This window comes from Athene noctua, chromosome 1 (assembly GCF_965140245.1).
Source record: "Athene noctua chromosome 1, bAthNoc1.hap1.1, whole genome shotgun sequence".
NCBI classification, from domain to species: Eukaryota; Metazoa; Chordata; class Aves; order Strigiformes; family Strigidae; genus Athene; species Athene noctua.
The window spans coordinates 108054364-108072936 of record NC_134037.1 but is presented as its reverse complement, the minus strand read 5'-3'; positions in this window follow the sequence as shown (position 1 = coordinate 108072936).

Below are 18573 nucleotides of genomic sequence, written 5' to 3'. Positions count from 1 at the left end.
GCAGGAGTCATGAGAAACTGAAGCATGAAATACTCACAGGGAACAAATGGTGGGTAGCTCTAACAACCATTTTAGCAGGGTCAGAGAAAAATAAAAGGACTTACTGAGTTAACTTGCTGAGACAGAGTTCACACAGTGCTCACTTGGCTGGCAGAATGGAAAATGGCAGCAATCCTGGGAGTTAAAGAACAACCCTTGGGCTGTACACACATGATTACATGCCAGTGAAGAATACAGTGAATTAGGGACAGCAGAACAGAAGCAGTTCTACTTTGGTGTCATGTTTTGCCTTGTTCTTCATTCTGAATGTTCCAGTTGCTTTTGGAAACATCTAAAATTTGCTATAAAAATGCGATAGTTCCCTCCTCATTTCCAAGTCACACTTCTGTGGAAGCTGCCATACCTCTGTTGCATGAAAACATCTTGAAGGATAGTAACAAGATACAAAAGGAGATTGAGGTTCCATTCATACAAGAGTAGTTATTTCCAAAGCTACTGAAATGTCTTCAAAGCAAGAAGCTGTTTCCATTCAAAAAGTTATCCAACATTTGCTCATTCTTGCCACTGTTCATTCACTAAGCAACTGCCATCATAGTTTTTATTTAGGGTAGGAAATATCCTGGCATCACAGGGCTTGTGGAACAATAGTGGCTTGTCTTAATGCCTGCTATGTTTTTTCACTCCTGGCTGCAAATATTGGAGGAGGCATAGATTTGAGACCCTTTTTCTTTAGTGGACACCAGATTGTCACGGCCTTCATTCAGGGGCTCAAAGAACATTGCCAGAAATCAATATAACTTTCCACTAAGCTTCTCATTGTAGATGCTTGTAGCGCAACCCCACTTGGTTCACACACCATGGTCCTCTTAACCTGGAAACTGTCTTGCTGAGCCTCACTCAAGGAACCTGGATTGAAGGTGAGTCAGGGATGTGGAGCTGGAGCATGGCAGTGTGTGGGAGCTCTGCCCTCTTGTGTCTGTGGCAAATGATCTTGGCATGAAGGCTCATCAATAAGCATGTACGTAGACCACAAGTGACTGCTGAAAGCAGCTTGACTACTCTTCTGACTTCTCTTTTACTGTGCCTCCTTGTGAACATATTCAATGCAAGTAAATTATACTGCTGTGCTGTGTTTAGATCTGTCTGGACCCAAATCTATCCAGTGTTAGCCCGATATTCTCTCTGGGGAGCTGTGCTTTTGCCATGTTTGTGGCTATGCTCTGGAGGCAGCCACGGGATGGGGGGAGGTGGTGTTCAAAACTTACAGCATCTTGGCAAGAACAGTTCACAGGGAAACTTACTTAATAAGGACCCTGAAGCCTGACCTGTCTGAGTAGAACTTGATTCTCTAGTGAGAATAATTCCTCCCTGAACATGATAGGATATTTTCCTGTCCCCTGCTATGAACTGACCCTGCTTCCAGCTCTGTGGAAAATGCATCAAGGGCAGATGTTTAACTGAACCTTGCTGAACTTCAGCTCCCATGTCTTTAAAAAGTGAAAATGCCCAAGATCTTAATTACTTGAAGCCTCTGGGTTGGACCCGTTTGAATTCCATTCAGAATGAAAGCCTGAGATCTGGAGGAAACTGTCCAGAATATTCCAGGGAAGAAGAGAAGAGGGCTAAAGACTAACAGGGTAGTATGCATGTAAAGGCACATTTGGATCTATGTTAGAGCAGAGGCTAAAGATCCCCAGTCACTTAAGCCAGGTATCTCAAATATCTCTGGATAATCAAGGTTGTGTTTTGCTGTCGTACCTAAGACAGGGAAATGGAGGCACTGAGAGGTTGCTGTAGACAAAATAAGTATTTTCCAGAGTTCCAAGAAAATGTGGTTTGTCAGTCATTAGTTTTACCTGCTGGCACATGTGTATGATATTGAATTTCTGCATGTGGTGAGTGTTAGCTGTGTTCAGGCCAATTCTCACCAACCTTCCAAATGCAGGTTCATATAGATAAGTGTATCAGCATAGTTTCCAGCCAGGTCCTAGGACTTTGTAGCTAGACACCTCTCCCTTCACTTGCCCTCTAAAATAAGACCTGTTTTACTGAGTCAGGTGGCTTGGTCTTTTTTGTAATAAGCAACTGTAGCAAACAGGCTGCCTTTTGTCATTCACAAATTATATTCTCCTTGTAGTACTGCAGGGCATTATGGCAAAGTCACTGATGGCTTTTGTTGCTAACAGTGAAACCGAACAAAGTTTATATCTGACTTTAATAAGAGCGTGATAAGGTCAGTGTTGGGGGCATAATCAAAGCCTCCATGGGATCTGGCATATCATACTGAAGTTTTTTAGCATCTGCTAACCTTAATTGATTTGCACACAGGACAACAGATTGGCTGGGATGTTCTGAGATACCATATTGTCAAGGCCCACCAGTTTTTTGGACATTGCATGAGAAATGTCTATTCTTGTTTGCACGTCTTTCATCGTGAAAGACCAAGCTGTGGAGAAACAAGCCAGCCAAGTTCAAGCTGTGATCTCTTCTGCCAGGCTAGTGCCCAGCAGTTCTATTAATTATGTCTTTTCTGGCTAGGGAAAAAAGGGCCAAACAAATGAACTTAAACAACACATGGGGAGGGAGTAATTGTACAACCCATTTCTTTAGTTCAGAGTCATCCAGCTCCCTGACATTAGTCGTGCATTAGCAGATGTGGTTTTGCTTCCATGTGAAACATCTGGTTACTCAACAGGGGCATGATATTCTAAAAGAGTGTTTTAACAGCTTTTCCCCACAAGAAACAGAGTTCCACCACAAACACAATTCCATGTAAAATGGCTTATGTGGCAGATGGAAAGACTGAGGTGAAAAAGGGCATCCATGGTGCTCTTCCATGAGCGGCAGGCTGTCTGGGACCTGTGGTCACCCAGGTCTGGCAGATTTTGTTCTCCACATGACCTTGAAAAGACTGCCTCAATTCCCTTCCCTTTCTCAGCAGAGATTTTGCCTTCTAATTGTCCTTTAGCTGCCTGTTAGATTAGAGCATGTAGTACCCAAATACAATGCTGAGGAAGTCAATGGCATTTTATGGCCACCGTATTTCCTATAAGCAATCCTGTTGGTGACAGGAGGGGCTTTAACAGGAGTTTCACTGTGTGGATTTTTTCAGTGGTGAAGGGATCTTGAAAAGATTACAAACCTCACTTACAGTGTAGAGTACTTCCACTTTTTGGTCTAGGAATATCATCAGAAGTCTTGCAGATTTTTGGTAAGATGCAGCCATTCTATAGCATTTCAATACTATCAGCCCCTGCCAAGACCAGAAGAAAATTACCAGCTAAACCCATTGACAGATGAAATGTCATGTAAGATTCAAATGCTTCAGGTTAGATTATTTGTTAGGCTTAACGACAAAGGACTGCAAAACTCGGAATGAGTTACAGGATCATGTTGTACATGGCTTTATCCACCAATGGAATTAAAAATATTTTATAAAAGCTAATTGCTGCCATCCCAATTACAAATGAAGAAGGGGAGGCATTAAGAAACTTGCCAAGGGTAACAAAACTAGTCACTGGGAAGAGCTGGAAACAGGGTCTGCAACCCAGGAGATGGGTGTTACTCAATACCCTGGGCCACACCACCTCCCAGCAGTTCAGAGGTGAAATTGTAGCTCTTCTGAAGCAGTTTGACAGTGGACTTCAGTGAAGCCAAAATACAGTCCCATAGGATTATTCTGCCTTGTTCAAATTATCTGAACTTCTTGAGACTGTCTGGACTCTTTAAATGTCACAGAGGCTTTGGTCCTTTCTCTGTGCTGGGGCATATTTTTTTCAGAAGAAAGCCCAGGCTGAGCAGAGCAAGGCACTCCACCTCAGCTCTGATGTGGCCTGCAGGCTGTACCAGCACCACGCTCTGGACAGGAGCTCATTAACTCCATTGCATACATTGCACAAAAAGCCCTTATTATAAATAAACTTAGGCAAATGTGCATATTTTTAAATAAATTAACTGCTTGATTTCTTCTCCTGTTGTTTTTTGTTTGTTTGGTGGGGGTGTGTGTGTGTGTGGTTTTTTTTGTTGTTGTTGTTTGTTTTTTAATATGAAATAAAAAGAAGTGAGAGTGAAATTAAGGAAAGTTTCCATTCCTATATTGTGATCAATGAGTATTACAGCAGATAAGAATGCCAGGGAAACAAATATACAACCATAGCTGGGGATGCAAATAAACTTCTATAAATTGGAGCTCTAAAGATCAGAGCAGCCTGTATTTCTTGGACCATGTTCCGCTCTCTTTATTCCTTGAAGATTATAACTGAAAGTATCAAAAGAACTGAAGATCTGGAAGCAACTATCTACTCATTTGTTTATTCAGTGCAGGAATATGTTTGCATTAGGAGCCCATCCAAAAGCAACTTCTTCTATTAAAATGGTATGGGTCACAGCAGGACACTTAGAAATGGATTTCTTCAGTAGCAGGCTGCAAACACCCATTATTTCCAGTTAAATTAATGAAATTTTTACTGTCTTATGTATTACTTAAAAGAAATAAAACACAAGTAAAAGAAGTCTTAAATATGTGGAAACACGAACAGATACATTTTCATTAAATTTAAGTATTAAGTTATTTAAGTATTTAAGTACTAAGTACTGTTATCCAAAGTGATAGAGCCAAGTGAGTGCAGAAACTAAACAATCTGTCTCCTGTATTTAAAGAGCAATGAGAAAGCAAGTTAGTCAAATAAGACAAAAAGTAATGCTTTGTACTTCCATGGCTCAAAGGGAGGAATGACCTTTCCAAGATCATACAGAGCTGAAAGCCACCACCCTGATTCATCCTGAATCGCAGCTTGCTCTTAAATCAGTGCTTTGGAGCTCAGTAGAACTGTTTGTGGAGTTACATGTCCAGAAGTTTATGGGGGAGTGGGAGAAGATTCTCAACAAGTCCATCCCTGAAGGACATTTGGAGTTTATCTTTCGTGACTAGTTCAGTTGAACATGGCTACAAAGTCATGATAAACTGATTGTAGGTCAGAGTCTGAAGGACTGGGGATTAGATACAGCAACAGAGCAGGATCAGGATTTTGCTGTCTCTCTTTGAGACAGTTTTCCCTTTAAAGGTCATTTTGGCAAATTTTATAACATATAATAGAGTTTTTTGATCCTGCAGAATTGAAAATGAGTGTGCTAATGTGGAACGTAATGGACAGTCTTTCAAGAGGATGCTTAAATCACACAGTTGTTTTCTAAGCAGAGTTCTATTCTGTTATATTACCCATGCTGGTAAAAAATTCTTCAGAGAGGATGTCATTCTTTATTATATTCTCTGCACAAAGAGATTGATAGAAGCAGAAACAATAAGAGAAGGGCATTAGGAAAGTTTCAAATTTAAATCCTGTTTTAACTGATGTTAGAAGGTTGTGTCAGGTCTTATTTCCATATTCAACACTGGCTTGCTTAAACAGAGTAAAATCTTCAGTTCCTTAAGTATTATATATACTCCTCTCTTATTCGCTCTTTGGGAAAGATGTGGAATTCTTATATGAACAACAGATAAGTGAGACCATATGTGGTATAATAGGTTATATTCCTATTATGTTGCTCTTGGCACCTCTCATATCCTCTGAGTAAGTATAAAACTGTGTCTCCCTCTTCTCCCTCCTCACAAGAGTATAGACTCACTTCTGCATTTGCCATTGTGCCAACTTCTTATGTACCAAAAAATCTAGTTACAAGCCTATCCTCAAGAGTGTGTGTACACCTCTTAAAAAGTGATTAATTTTAACATGGCTCACTAGATTGTTTAGAGAAAGCGATGTCATGGTGTCTGGCCCTTTTGCTTGTTGGAAAGGCTAGGTATAAAATGCATTTGAGAAAGAGAAAGAAGAGTGCATAAATCCAAATCTGTTTATATTTTTAACAACCTGCATTTTGAAGGAGTGTTAAGATGGTGAGGTGGTTTTGGAGATATTAATCTGAAATGATAGTGAGGGTTCCAGTTTAATTGGTGAAAAATCAGTACATTTAAGAACAAATTAACAGTAATACAAATAATAAAGACAAATTCACGTGGGATTAGAGACATGAAACTGATGCACTGCATTGCAGGCAAAACTTTAAAGAGACTTGCATATAACTAGGAGTGGAGTTTGAGGGCTACAATTGGGAAGTAACGTGTTGTTTTTTGTCTTTCTCAGTGAATCAAACAACAGTATCTTCTAATGGAACTGGAAAGAACTGAAATCAAGCCCCAGGATGTGGGGTGCTATCTTAAGGATTGCATCTAATCCACAGCCACTGAAAAAAATTTATGATCTTCAAAAGACCTTACTGAAAAATTACATTTGTTCTCTGCACACGTAATTTTTACTCAGAAGGGGGAGGTGGGGCGGAGTGGAATAGAAGGGGGAAAATCTGGTTTCCATTGGAAATATTTTAAAATGGAAATTTCCAACCACTTCTATAGTTAATGAGGAAATAGAACATTTTGTTGCAAAGATTTCATTGGGAAACAATTTCCATTTTTCATCAAAAATCTTTCCAGCCCAAATTTTCCAAGCAGCTCTAGTTGTCTCACATAGCGGCTGCTTGGAAGCTGATGGCACAAATGGGAAAGAGCACGACTCTGCTGGCCTCAAGAGTGTAGCATCCTGTAACGGGGGAGTTTCCCTGAATGTGGGGCGGTAGCGGATTAAGTGATATTCAGAGCAGTTCTGATTACACTCATTGGAGGGCAGTGGTACACACACAGTGACCCACTGTGCTATATCAAAGGGTTGCACAACTTATTGTACATGGCAGAAGGATCGTTTCATGCACCAGTGAAATGCAGTCTGTTGTGGGTTGGAAAATAGCAATGGCTGGACCTCAAAAAAGGCTTAGATTCAGTTTGGGATACCATAGAAAAGTCAACATTTGCTAACAGTTACCAGCCTATTGGTATCTGAGACACCACATTTTCCATTTATACTCAGAGCAGGAAGTAACTGTGGTCTTTTCATATACCACAGTGTGGTAATTTTTCTGGCAAATGTTAACTTTTTAATGATGACCACTATATTTTCCATTGTTTGTGCTAGAGCTCTGTTTACAGCTTAAGGCAGTGGCAATGCTCTGTTAATCATTCATCCATATGGAAATGCACTTTAAGATACACTTCTTCAAACACTAGGAGAACACTCACATAGATCACATACAGAGGGACTAAAGAAAAACCACCCCTCCCAGGCCTCCTGCAGTCCTTGACTATACACCTTCCATCTTCTAAGTTTGCTGATACATTTTTTTTTTTTCTAAATTATCCTTATGGGTCTGACAAGATCAGACCAGGTCAAGATAAAACCAGCTGATGGCTGGTCCCTTCCTTGCAGGTCAGCTCTTTCCTCCTTGCAGAGAAAAGAGCCTGTCTGTGTTGTTTGGTGTTTTTGAGGTCTGCTGTGTCCACAGCTGAAGCCCTGACTCCAGCCGGCAGAGCTGAGATTCAAACATCACAGCAGAGCAGCGCTGCAGGCCACTGCTACTGGCCCAGTCACCGCACCAGCGCCGAAGTCCTCTTGCGGGGCACAGCTCTGCCCGTTTGACCTCTTACATGGGTTTTATGTCAAAGCCTTGTGTACAGCAGCAAGCCAAGGCCACTTATTTGACCTTGGGCATCTGGTTTTTGACATAATTTGTAAGCACTTTTAGAAGCACAATTAATAGGATCAGGGAGGATTTAGCTATGGCTATTTTCATTTTTGCCTGCTACAAATGCTGTGATCTATCAGCTCAGCTGGGGTAAAGGACGCCACTGCCAACTCACAGGTGTCTCTGTTGCTCAACAGAATACAACTGGGTTTCCTAACAGAATACAATTGTGTTTCCTTTCCTGTAAATGAATTAAGGCCAGGTTTTACCAGTCCTCTGGCAAGGAAGGAAGCAGAAATGTTTCCCTACTTTGGGGTGGAGAGGGTCTCAAAGTAGGGGCTATGTTCTGTTCACATGACTGCTACATTGGTATGGTTTTTAGGGGAGAATTGTTCGCAAAGAAACTCGAACTCTCCCTGCCTGGAGGGAGAGCCTTTCTTCCTCCCTGAGAGCAAACAGCACCAGTGACTGCTCCTTAACACAGACACAGTGAGGGCTTTTAACCAGTGGAGAAGTATTCGTGTCAAAACTACCAGTACTGCAGTCTATTTTGGGCTGCCAAGGGATGCATGGTCCATCCCTTATGTGCGGGATGATGAGTTGGTGTGGCAGGAGGTCACCTTGGTTGAACAGGGAACCCCTCGCTGAGTTCAGTGAACAAAACAAGCACTAAGAAGAGGTGGAAAAGGGGACAGGACATTGAAGAGGAATATAGAAGTGTCTCCTGGGCTTACAGGGGAGGAAACAAGCAGGCCCATCCTTGTCTGGAGTTAGAACTGATGAGGGGTATGAGAGGCAACAAGGGAATTTCTACAGCTGCGTCGGCAGCAGGAGGGCTGTGCTGAATGGTGGTACTGTGATGAAGGACACTGGAAAGACTAAGGGACTCAGTACTTTCTTTGACTCAGCCTTTCCTGGCAAAGTCTGCTCTCAGGCCTCACAAGTCCCTGTGTCACAGCTCCACAGCTAGAGAGCTCCAGCATGGCCCCCCCAGTGCTCATGAAATGGAGAGAAGCCTCACCTAAACTTCTCATGAGCTTAATGTATCTCGAGACCCAGCACTGGCCAGACCTGACGTGAGAACTGACACAGAACAAGTTGTGTTGGGTGATAGCCTTATCTGGTGAAAAGGAAGCTCCTTTTATCCTCCCAACAAGCAAGAAAAGTTTGTTCGATGCTTCAGAGAGTAACAGATTTATCTTTGGGTGATGGTTAGACTATCACAGCCCAGCAGCTGTCTCTCACTAGGCAGATTTAAAAGGACTACTCTCCCTTCTGGGCAAATACAGAAAGTCCAGATTCCACCTGGCTTGGTATTTTGCAGTCACAGGGAAATCAGCAGGGAGCTTGTATGGCTCACATGAGAGGCAGGCAGGAGTCTGCCCTGGGGCTCTTGCAAATGCAGGGTCATTCTTCTGAAATTACGGAAGTTGCATCTATCTCATGGCATTTGAAGGATCTGACCTGTTATATTTATTTTGCAGATGGCTTCTTTGACCTGCTGCTGTTTCTATTTTTTTTTAATGAGGTTCTCAAGAAACATTTATCTTTTAAATCAGGTCATTAAAAAAAATTACATTTCCTTCTTGAAGCCCACTGTGGTTTTCTGTCTAGGAAAACTGGGACATACAACTATCATTTCCCATGTGCATGATCACAGAACATTATCAGCAGACACCAGGGTCATTTTTATAAAGCGAACACCATTCCCCATATTCAAGGTGCTAAATAAACAATGGATTTCCATAACCAGAACAACAAACCAAGGTCTCTTCAAACAAAATATTTTAAACAGAAAGAAAAACCTGACTGAGTCTTCAGTTTGTTTTGTTTCTTCCTTCAGTTTTCGGGGTTTTTTCCAGTTTTCCCAAATTATCCGTTATTTGTCTGATTGTAATTGTATTTGGAGCCCAGATTTAGGTCATATGGAGTGTTTGCATGAGCTCCTAGGTAAGGTGTCAGCTTTTCCAGCAGATGACTCTTAAAGTTCTTGGGAAGACTCAGAGTCCTTGCAGCACACTCTTAAGCTGAACAGCACTGGCTGCCGAGGGGACTACCAGGGAAAAGCCCATACTCACCTTGTAAATATTTTTAGCACCCAGGACAGGGAGGCTGTGGACAAACTGCCTTTTGAGGGTGTTCCCAGGTGTGTTCTGACTAAGAGATCATGTTTGAGAGATCTAGTTGCAGAGGCTGAAAGCAGAACAGGGAATATTTTAACAGCCTCACCAGTTATGTTACGCTTCTCCAGACTGCTTCTAGGCACTGAGACATTTATTCTTGTAGACTTTGTCATTTTTATTGCCTGCAACACCGATGCACTGAGGATTGATCCTACCAAGCACTGAATATGCTCAAATTCCATTGCACTGCCTTCACTAAGGATGATGAGTCTTCAGTATCGTACTGGTTGTAGCGATAACATGCTCTGAAATGAGAGTGCTGGATCTAGATACTTTTTGAACTTAGAGAATCTTTGTGGCTTTAAGTCCCATCCTGTGGGACTGATGAGGATAATGATGACATTGAGCTGCAATGGTGGATGTCCCATTACTCTGCTGTTTTGAGAGCTGTGCTTTGCCCTCTGCTTCTGAAACGGGTGCTGGGAAGGAAATATAATCCCTTCATGAGAGTCACCTGGTAAGACTCCTGCTGGACAGCACACAGAGTTATGCATATGGTCCTTATGCGAATAAACAAAATCTTGGGATTAAATTCTGAGTCTTCCCCTTTCATAGATCCAAGAGTCAGTGGATTTACCCCAAGTATTGTGAGTGTGTCTGGAGAGACAAAGGGATTGAAGGCAGCTTTCAGAGCAGCCCGACAAATTAAGCTCAAAATTTCCCCTGAAGCCTTTGTGTTTAAAAGTGAGCAAATCAATTCTTATTGAAGAAGAGTCATTGCCAGAGTGATGAGTTTTTGCACACCTCGTAGAGAGCCTTACCTGATGGCATAGGGCATACCTTGTACGCCATTGTAGTCCTCTCGTTCCCACCAAGAGGTTATTGTGAACTACTGATGATGCTTAACAAGCTGAATCGCCAATACCCTGTAGCGAATATTCTACTTTGTACTGCTGGAAGCACAGAAAGAGATGTCCTGGACCTTCCTGGCTCTATTCCTCTGATGCTTGCATCAAACTTCACAGGTGACAGCATCTTAGCATCACCCACCATGCAGATGAGATCTCCACTGGTGACCATTTGTTCTGTTTTGACCAAGACCAACAAGTGTAGACACTGATCCACTACAAGGTGACTAGCAAAAGGAAGCACATATCACATTCCTGTTTAACTGAAGGTCATTCTTCCACAGGGCAACAGGTTCTGATGGGAGAGACAGTGCATCTCTGACTTAGCACTTTCACGTTTTTCCCCTTGGTGTGTTTGCAAGAGACAAATCAATAGAGAATTTGCCAAGCTGTGAGCAGGCTGTAAAATTTTACAGCCATGACCACAATACATATGAGCAGCAGAAGCACTGGTGAATTATGCAGGTTATGCCAAACGCAGTGATAAAACTTTTATAGCCCCATCCTATATTTTGTATGTGTCACATCCTTGCCTGGCTTTGTTAGGTTTGGTTTTTTAACTGTTTATTGAAACTAATTTGTTGCTATGGAAATGACTGTATCCATTAAACTGGGTGGAGCTTAGTGACACTCTCTGAAGCTAAGATCAGTTCATCATTTAATTTTAATGATGCACTGTAACAGTTGCTGCAGCTTTGTCATTTCATTGTGTTTTCATCCATCCCTCTCATGCCCCTTTTGTTTTTTTCCACCTAGCTGCTGTCTCTGGGGATATGGATGTAGTGAGCTTCTTCAAGCAGGAGCTCTCTTTGTTTACACTGTCTTCTAAGCAGCCTCAAATGTGCTGCTGGATTAATCCCAAAGGATAGCCTTTTAGTTGTAAGGAAGCTTAATTTTCCCTGTTTTCTGTGGTCAAAGAGAGGTACAGAAAGGTAAAATGATTTCTGTGTAATCATGAAGTTGAGCAGTAGTAGAGAGGGGTTTTATACTCAGACAGATACAGATCATAGATAGATTTACATACATATACACTCATTCCATCTCCCACGCCCCCCAGCTCTTATAATGCTGCAACTTACGGATTTTCTAGCTGCGAAGAGCAATTTACCCTATGGTTACTTCTATTTTCTTTTTGGTGTAAAAACTTTTTTGGTACTAAGTCTAGAGGATCCTCTAAAAGATAAACTAAGAGTGAACTCAAGGTTAAATTGCAATTTTTAAGTTTGCTACCATGTGATTTGGACCTGAATTTCTTAGTTCAACAGCAGCCAGGCTGAATGTGGATTTTGGAAGGACAGATATATTCCTTTTGGGGATTATACTGGAGTCAATTCCTTGTTTGCCAAAGATAAGTCTGAAAAGATGGCAAACACTGAGTCTCACTCTTTAAACATCTGAGAGTGTGTGCTATACATAGAAACTGGGGCTGGGGGATAGGGATTACTTTAAAAGGGGGTGAGCTGTCATTGACAATGCAAAAGCAACATGTATTTATCAAATGTCTGTACTCTAGACGGATAAAATTATACAGAAATAATTTTCTCCCATTTTTAGAGGTGATCATTTGGGAGGTGGAACATAATGACTGTTAAATGGCATTCAGCAGTATAAATCTATGGCCCGCCCAATGATTTTATGAAAGGTGAATAGTTGCATTAAAGTCAACAGTATTTTTAGCTGTGTATAAAGAAAAGCTTGTAGATTTATTTTTTTTTTTGTATTTGCAGTGAATTGGTTGACTTTGATTTCAAGTGGAGATTCATCAGGTTTAAGATATGGCATCTTCCTTGTGATTTCCTAACTTTCCATGTTGCAACTTAAAAGGCATGATTTAAAAGTATGTAATGTGGCTGACTGATTGGGGAACAGTTTATACTATTGTTCTTGTTATCATGTGTGTCAACACAGGTCCATGGACCCCTCCTCCATTCTTGCACAGAGCACCAACTTGGTGAGCGTCAGCCCCAGCGTCTGACATTTATGAAGCATCTTCTGTCCAAGCGCTTGTTCTCCCCAGGCAGCGTTCAGCACCGTCAGTGTGACTGGGATGGCAGGGACAGCCACATGGGCCAGCACAGCCTACCCTTGTCAGTGGGAGATGGGAAGTAGAAAAAACATGGGCTAATATACTACATCAGCCTCTAGATGAAGAGCCGTGGTACGTTTCCTGCCCACATAGTTCTGAGTTTCATCCAGACCCTTCCCTCCTGCCAAGTTAATCACTCTATGTACAGCTTGTAAATGGTTTGAAATGGTGAATGATATGTTCCTGAACAACCGTGAATGTTTTCATGAGTAGTCTTTAAAATTTTCCACAGATGGTTTGGTGGTTAGGCTGTGATTTATCAAATATTTGGACTTTCAAGGGATCTTTCCCTACACGGAAAATCAGAGTTTTGTTGTGAAAAATTTTTCTTACTTTCTAGCATTGTTCCCTTCAATGGATGAGGTCAATTTTGTTATCATTTGGAGCATGGAAATTCCAAGGCTGATGAAACAAATGTTTAGACTTGTAATCTGTAGTCTTCAGGTCATTGGGATTTATTTCCTTGAACGGTTGCTGGATATAATCTTAAACATGCATTAAAATACCTGGTGAGTAACAGGCAATGCCAAGAGAGGTTGCTTGAAGCAGAGCAGCTTGTGGAAGAATGGGGTGGTGGGCCTGGGGATGTCCCACAGCCTCCAGGCAGCAAGTGTGGCCGCTCTCGGTCATCCTCTGCCAGGAAGCATTTGGTATCTCCTAGGTAAGGAACCAGGGCCACAGTGCACAGTGCCAAACATAGCTCCTCTTACCAGCCCGTTCACAGACCTTTCATCAGTGCAGTAGCACTGACGTGCTGACGTACCAGACAAGCTGAATGCCTGCATTTCAGCACTCTCTTATCTGTCACCTCTCCCAGGGAGTGTTTCCCTGTTTTGAGCCCTGCCCTGCTGGTGGGACATGGCTGCCAAGCAGAGGTGTGGTAGTGGAGACCTGTGATGTGATTTTTGCCCTGGTTTTTGGTGGGGAGGTTGTGCTTCTGTGAAGACTCAGAGCACAGCTCCACCAATGCTGCTCCAGCTTTTCCTGCTGCTGCTCCCCTGGACACCTGGGGTGGGGCAGAAATTCACATTAATGGGGGAAATGGTGGCACTGGGGATCCCTGTGTTGTCCTCCACACTGCCTTTCTCAATCAGGCTGGGAACCTGGGGACTAAGAGATTACACAGCTCTGGAAAGAGGCATCCCCCGTCGTGCATGGTCTTGTGAGGCAAGGAGTGGACACGTGGCTCTGGGCCATCTCCAGGTGCCTAACAAGACCTATGACCTACCTGGGGTATGTTTGCCATCTGGAAAAGCATACCACTTATTTTATTGCTTTAAAGGCTGTTTTCACTGGCTTGCTATTTTAAGTAGCTCCACTTGCAGTCCCTAGTTCAAGGGCATTTGGTTGGGCACCATCATTGCTCCTGGTGGGAGCAGACAGCAATTCCCAGCCATCAGCTGGCTTTGCTGAGGTGTCACCGTCAATAGATACCCTGGAAGCTGCAGGCCTAGGCTCAGACTGAGTGATGAGAGGGACTAATAGAGTTTCTTCTTTATTTTGAAATTTTTTTTAAAAGGGAGAGAAAACCAGAATAACTGTGTTTCTCAAGTCTCGTTTAAACATGAGCTGCTTATCCAAAGCATTGTTTCCTGATAGGAGAAAACCCCACAGATCCTGGGTCTCCTCTTTTAACAATATCTAACTTGTCAGGGTGACATCTGGTAAATAACAGAACTAAGCTGTCTGCTGCAAGGTGAAAAAGGAAGAAAAGAAAAGACCTCAAGTTCTCAAAACCACTTAAGTTTTTCCTTTATGAAATACATTGATAAATATAGTTCAGCTAGCACCCTGCTGGTGTTATCGTGTCTGAGAGCTATGGCAAGCTTTCAAACAAAGCCAGCAAAACCTATACTTAGAAGCAACCTTCAGATTTTCATGCAAAGCACAGAAATGAAATGGGAGTGATAACAAAAGGGAGAAGATGGTGCCTCGCCTACATGTGTCTACCAACACAACTGCTGTGTCAGACTTTCCTGTGAAAACTCTTCAAATCATGATTTCCAGGAATGCAGCTGTGTCTGTGCCTTCCTGTGCACCATCACGGGTGCATGCCCTCATGTGTCTGACCTTTTCAGAAGTGTGTTGACATGTTCAGAAATAAACTTTGAGATGTAAAGATAACATATTGGATTGGGAGGGGACGGGAATAAACAAATCAGCCCCAAGAGAACAGGTCCTTTAAAAGCCATGGTGAGCTCTTGCAGGGGTCTGGATGCGTGCTCAAGTCTGGCAGCTGCTGCTGGCATCCTGCTTCTCTTGTGTCTGCAGGGCCTTTCTGGTGTTTATCACTGCTGGATCGAAGCACCCTGCCTGTATTCATCAGTTTATCCTCACATCACCTCTTGTGGAGTGGGCGGGGGGGAAACTGAGAGAGGGGGAAATGAGCTCACCTCCCACTCCTCTCACCTCAGCTGAGCCTTCACATGGAGAGATCGAGTGATTGCTCAGCCTGGAGGCTGCTGCTGCAGCTGGGAGAGCACCATGTCTCCTGAGTCCTGGCATGGGGCTTCTCACCCGAGACCACCTTCCTTGCCAAGTCATTGCGAGAAGTGTGATTTTTAAAGCTTCAGAGGCTCCTGATTACCCCTTCGCTCTCCCTATCAAAAGTAAAGGTAGCACAATTACTGTTCTGAAAGGCTGGCACTTTGTCACAGGTGCTTTATCGCTTTTCATCAGGCTGGTGTTGTGAGGAGAGATAAACTTCTCTATCAGTTCACAATAGCACTGTGTCATGTCCCTCACACACCAGGACAAATAAAAATCTTTCACCGTAAAATGGAGTTTGTTATTTCCCTCAACTACCTGGGTGAAGGCCATGTTGGGAACCTTGTGCTCTCTGCAGGTGCCTTGGTGATAGTCCCAAATGCCCCCATTTGGGAAGGACTCGAGGTGTGTGTATGGTGTCATCCTGCACATCACCATGGACCACATGTCAGCAGTGGCTGGTGGCGCATCTGGTCTAACCTGTACAGTCATGATTCCCTCATGTATCTTCTGGACTTTGCCCTGACTTCATTAGGCAGGGAGGTAAGGTTTCTAGGAGATTAGATAGATGGACAAGTTCTCAGAGCTTAAATTCCTGCTTTACTACTGAATTCTGATGCTACTTTGGCCAAACCGTGCAAAACATGGTCTTGCAGCCCTTTTAATCACACAAGTAATTTTTAATCCTCAAAACATGTCTTATGATGTAAATGGGAATCATTCTATTCAGTGCTTCCAAAGATCAGCGGCTTTTATTTTGCTCCAGAGATGTACAACTAAGTCCATGAGGAGGGGTGCATAAACTCTGGCTGGGTTTGGTTTGGGAGGGGTGGTTGATTATGTTGAGCTTTTTTAATAAAAAATATTTCAGACTTGTTTGCCTATGGCAAAATAGTGTGACTAAGACTACTTCTGTAAAATGAAAAAACTGTATGGTCATGCCTTGATCATCTTGGGCAACTACAGAAATGGGTAATTCCTGTCAAGGACATTCATATCTGTTTAGTCATTTACTGAAAAACTGATTTTTCCTATCAGGCAACTGGGAAGCCACTGATTTGAGAAACCAGTTGTGTGGATTTCTCCATGGGACAGCAATTTTTTAAATTTCACTTTTAACTTATTGAAGAGAAAGTTCCTCTAACAAAGACCTAAATGATACATCTAAGCAATGTTTAATCAAGTTTTCTCCTAATTTTCTTACTATCTTTCCTGCTTTTGTAATTTGATTCTCATTGCTATTTTGAGAAAGATTCTCGGTGCTCTTTAATCAAGAGCAAGAAAATGGAAAAGTGCCAGAGAAGCACATGAAGATTAGGAGAAACTGGACAGAGCAAAGTATAAATGCTATCCCATTTTAAGAATTCTCATTGACTGCAAAGCAGCCAACGAACATTTTCTAATGTAAGCTCCACTATTAAAGCTTTACAGAGGATTTATCCAGAACAGTGACTTTTTCAGTAATTTTCTGACCCAGCTCACCAAAGGCTAAGCTGTGAATACCACACTGTGCTGACTGCTTTCTTTAACATTTTCTGCTGTCTTAGCTAACCGTTGTTATTTCTGTCACCCGTCATTCATTGATCACTGAGTCAGAGAATGAATCAAATGTTATTTGAACAACAATGTTTGAAGATTTCTTATCAGTGACTCCATGTCTGTCTGTGGGAGGCACATTTTGCAATACGTACTTCACATTTTTTCTGATAATCTGGAGACCTGGTGGTGTTACAGGTCCGCCAGCTCACCTCACCTCTGTGTGACTCAACTTCCCCAGGGATCCCACTCTTCTGAGCTCCGCCAGTGAGTTGCACCAGCAGAGGGTTAATGTTGCTGGGCCTGGGAGCAGTGTGCTTGCCTTTGCTTAAATGTATAGCAAACATGATCCCTGCCTTTAGGAGCTGATAGTTGAGATGGGTCCTACCTCCTTGCAGAGAGGGGGAGTACAGGACGGGGCAGAGCAGCATACTGCCAGCCCACGGGAATGGCAGTGGAGAAGGCAGGCAATGGCAGTGGATGTGGCAGAATCTTTTTGGTCATCCTTATTCTGTTGTGAAATGGCCCTGAAAGACATCAGCCTTGGAGAAGCAGCTCACAGTTGCTTTTCTCCTCTCTTGGGGCTTTTGACAGCTACTGGTTTAGCTGAGCCGGGGCCCTGAGGTGTTGATTGCTCTCTCAGGAGGGTGAAGGGCTATGTTCACCTTTACAGTGAAGGGCATGGCCAGAGGTATTTTCTGTGCACTGTCACTAGAAAGCCACACCATCAATCAGGCTTTGCTTTGCAAGGTCTACAAAAGAAGAACCTGGTGTGCACAGCTCTCTTCACTCTCCCACGGAAGGTTGGGTCATGCCAGTCCATGTAACCCAATAGGTACCCCATGGGTAAGTGGTATCAGTATCATATTCCATTGGAGAATTCTCTGACCTTTCTTGTTTATACGGTAAGTGTGTCCAGGAGGCTTCTTTGTCAGCCTGGTAGACTCAGCTGCCAGCTCACAGTGTGTCTTGTCAGCTCCAAAGCTCTTGCCAGGGCTTTGAAGTTAACAAAGAGTTATTAGAGTTATCTGGAGTTACAGGGTTTTATTTCATAGTGAACCCCTGTGCATGGCTGAAATAAAAATGTTCTCCTGAGTCAGAACCCACACATGCAGCAGTACTGGAGTGGTGGTGGGCTGTAACAGCACACACTAAACACAAGTCAGTTTGTCTCCAAAATGCAATGAAGATGAGTTGGTCTTGATAATTAAGGACAGGCTATGGATGTTGACTGCTGGAAAAATTTGCAAGAGCTCAGAAAGGTTTATTTTAGTTCTCACTCAGTTGTGGAACATGTGGGTAAAGACAGCCTTTGTATGAAACCAACACTCTCATCCAGCTGAGACAGTAGGGCCTTCTTGAGTTTAACACTGGCAAAATATTTGAGTCATATCTACTGTTCTCTGAAGAGAGGATCACTTTCCTCAGGTTTTCCCACACTGCCCCAACATCTGATCCCCATGGCTGACTATGGTAGATGAGTAACTAAAAGAGAGGAACTGAAGTTCTTCAGAAGAGTGTTCTCAGTCCATCGCTACTCAGGTCACAAATATGGGTGGCCACCCAGTAGATCTTTCTAATTCCCAGTATGCTAACATGATACTTTTCTCCATAAAATATCTAAGAAAAAAAATGCTTAATGTTACACAAGAAAATGTGTTTGAGAGACAAAACAATATAATTCATCTATCAAAGCAGACTTTTTTTCTTACAATTACAGAAACATCTCAAAGCCCTTAACTGATTTAAGGCATCTGTGTGCTGGCTGTTAGATGCCTGCACGTTGTCAGAGACTCTTCCCTAAACTTATAAGAGTAACAAAGAAAAGGGAAAATCCCCATATACAGGGTAAAAATGAAGTGAT